This window comes from Musa acuminata, chromosome BXJ2-6, assembly GCF_036884655.1.
Source record: "Musa acuminata AAA Group cultivar baxijiao chromosome BXJ2-6, Cavendish_Baxijiao_AAA, whole genome shotgun sequence".
Taxonomy (NCBI): Eukaryota; Viridiplantae; Streptophyta; class Magnoliopsida; order Zingiberales; family Musaceae; genus Musa; species Musa acuminata.
In genome coordinates, this window is record NC_088343.1 from 18,586,298 (window position 1) to 18,590,000 (window position 3,703).

The window sequence follows — 3,703 nt, forward strand, 5'->3', positions numbered from 1 at the left end:
ACAAATATTGTAATACTAATGTTACCTTGAGGTAAGATCAACATTTAAGCATTTATACTGCAGTATCGAAGCCAAATATGATTCGAAAAAAATCTATTAAGTACCAATTTACAAACGTAAAATTTATATTGAACCTTCAATATATATTCCAAATGTTTTCCCAAAAACACCCTCTTAATTATATGTAAAGAATCAAGCCACATGTACGGTTGAACATCTTAATATGCAATCTTTGGGTAACTAATTTTGGCATACATAAGAGAAGTTATAATGTTGTAAAGTTAACCGCTAAAAGTATCCAATGCTGCAATCAGCATTATCAACCAATATACCAAAAAGAATATGGTGAATAAAGACCTACGCTTTTTCTTTTTTTTTGGTTCATATCGCCATTGTAATGATCTTAGATCACTTTGTCTCCGACATAAACTTCCCATCGTCTGCAGCCGCTGGTTGTTCTGCAGTCTGAGGTGCTGGTGGACTTGAGGCCCAGGTCACATTTGCAGTAATCTGAGAAGGATCGAGAGATGGCAGTGGTAAGGTGGAACTGCAGAATGATAAGGTGCATAAGCATAATGAGGTGGTGGATATGCAGGTTGAACATTTGGAGCAATAGAGCTGCGGTAGATGCCGTTGGACACAGGCAGCGTCACTGCAGCACTATCCTTCGACTTCACTAGTAGTGACAGCTTGAGGAGCAGAGCCGGGAGGAACGGTCTGCATGATACACCATAAGAAGGAACAGGAGTATACACGGTAGAACCAGGTGGCGGAGGAATTCGCCCACCATTTACATATTGCTGAGAAGGGTAACGTCCAGCTGATGCATCCCAAGGGCCTGGAGCATACGGAGAAGCTGGCTCCACAGGAGCCGGAGGGCCTGGAGGCACTCTGCAGGCTTAGGCGGCTTACCCGCCACTCGCACAGCTAAAACTCTTCCTTCTATATGATAGCCGTTCATCGTAGCAATTGCCTGACTAGCCATTGTAACATCGGCATACTTAACAAAGCCATAACCTTTACTCAACAAGCCTGTAGTCCGAGACTTGATGACCTTCGCCCCATCACATTACCCCCAAATGAGGAGAATAATCTAATAAGCCCATCATCATCAACAGTCGGTGGCAAGTATCATCAACAGTTCCTTCTTGAGACGATCTGCAAGCACAACTCCTGCGGTCCCTCCACCAGTGGCCCAGGGAAGATTGCTTCCCCAAGTGCCAGATCCGATGGCCAATGTAGAACTCTGCTTTGTCAAAGATTCCAGGGCAGCACCACCCAGTTCAACCAAGAAGCTCTAAAACTCGTCGTCCATTTTCGTTCCTGACCCGTTCATGGGGCGATCAATTATGGGATGACCTCCATCGCCACAAATCTTTATACCGGACATCACTCTTAAAAATGGTGGTGCGAGATGGGCAAGCAAACTGCCGGTGACCAGGCTCCCTGCACGGCCTACAGAACTCTTCATCTCGGATAGTTCCATTGAGAGCAGCAAGCTACTTCAACTGCTGCCGGTGACCAAGCTCCAAGGGGATCAGAAGCTTCTCCAACATCCCCACAGCGGCATCCAGTGACTCCTGCGTCTCGGCCTCCACCAACACATCCAAATCCTCATTCTCAGAAGGACCACCGAAGCCCTGGTCCGGCTCCGGCCGGGCGTCCCAGCAGCTGCGTCTTCCGCGGCGGCTGCTGGAATCGTCCTCGCCGTCGGAGACGTCCTTGTCGGTGCTGCTGTGGGTGACGCTCTGGCCGTTGTCGAACGGCGGAGGCCGCTCAGTGGAGCCATCGCCACCCACTGGAGCCACGTCGAGGCGACGATCCAGGGATTCATGGGGAAGAGGCGGGTTGAGATCCAGGGTTTCAGGGGGAACCAGTGGTGGTGGGAGATTGCAGGAAGAATCCAGGGTTTCGGAAGAAGGGCGGGAAATCGGGGTTCGGGGTTTGACGGAATTCGTGGGCGGAGGCCGTGAGTTAACGGTGAGCGTGATCGCGAACCTTCCATCGATTCATCGATCAAAAGAGTTCGAGCTCAAGCTGAGCAAGACCAAAGTCTGGCTCTGGTTGACATTGGGTTTGGGTCTCGTGTCTAATTCCGCTTGATGGACGGTAAACGAAAATAAAGATCTCAAATTCTTATTATGTTCTTATAAAATATTTAGAAATTAATAATAGCTAAAGGACGGTGGCAGCATACAACAATCTTAAAGGTACGGTGCTGATATATAGTTTACTTGAAATATTTTTCTATTATACCTTTTTGTGAGACCTAAATTTTTTCTTTTAATAAAATACATCTTATATGATGATGATATACTATTATTCTTGAGCCAAGATTTATGTTCTTGATATTATTATAATCCTTTGGTTATTCTAGAGAAGATTTACTGTAAACTTATTATCATTATTAGTGATAGTGGAAGTTTAAGGTAAACTACGGTCCCATGGTTTTTTTCGTATTAAGTTTTTCACGTTAAAATTTGGTCTCATTATGTGATTGATTTATTAGATGGTTGTCGCTTTTTAGTGGATCTTCTCAATGGAATCTCAATTGATGGTCGAGGTGCTTGTTCAGTTGGTTCAACATCATCAACTATAGGAGTATCATCGTTGGCATTCTCACCACAATCTTCTTGTTCATCTCCCCCATGATCATCATGAACTATAGGCGAAGGAACTGGACCCAAACTCTAAGGAATATAAACATAGGTTTTTGGCTCCTCAACATTATCACCATCATTAAGCAATTGGTCTTCAAAAAATACATCTATGCTTCTAATAATCTTTTTGTTCACTGCATCCGTACCCAAATGCTTTATGACCATATCACAAGAAGATACATGCTTTTGCCTTATTATCAAGCTTGGACCTCTCATCTTTGGGAATATGAACAAATGTTTTATACTCAAAAACTCTCAAGTGATTATAAGATATATCTTTTCCTTTCTATACTCTCTCTAAAACATCACCTTTCAGAGGAATTGATGAAGAAATATTTATGAGGTCAATTGTAGTTCTCATAGCCTCTCCCCAAAATGACTTCAGTAATTTGGCATGAGAAAGCATACACCTAATCCTTTCTTTAATGGTTCTATCCATCCTTTCTGCCACACTGTTCTATTGAGGAGTTTTAGGAATTGTTCTCTCAAGCCCGACTTAGTAAAGTTACCTAAAGAGAAGAAAGCTCTCAAGAACAAATGAGTTTACAAATTAAAGACTGAAAATAATAGATCACAACAAAGATACAAGGCACGACTAGTTATGAAAGGATTTAGTCAGAAGAAAGGTATTGACTTTGAAGAAAATTTTCTCTAGTTGTGAAAATGTCCTTTATCCGAGTTATTCTTGGTTTAGTTGCTCGCTTGAATTTAGAAGTTAAGCAACTTGATGTGAAAATAGCATTTCTTCATAGTGACTTAGAAGAAAAAATTTACATGAAGCAGCCAGAAGGTTTCAAAGTCAAGGGAAAAGAAAATCTAATATTAAGCTTAGGAAAAGTTTATATGGACTCAAACAAGCACCTAAACAATGGTACAAGAAGTTTGATTCATTTATGATGAGTCAAGGGTATAATAGAATCATATCTAATCATTGTATGTTTATGAAGAAATTTTTAGATAATAATTTCATTATTTTCTTACTATATGTTGATGATATGCTGATTGTTGACCATGATGCTGGTAAAATTGAAAATCTTAAAAGA

General features: G+C 41.7%; 1 pseudogene; it reads right to left on the reverse strand.

Moving 5' to 3' along the window:
- Nucleotides 1–408: 408 nt before the first annotated feature.
- LOC135613902 (splicing factor-like protein 1) lies at nt 409–2,446 on the reverse strand (annotated as a pseudogene).
- Nucleotides 2,447–3,703: the final 1,257 nt, after the last annotated feature.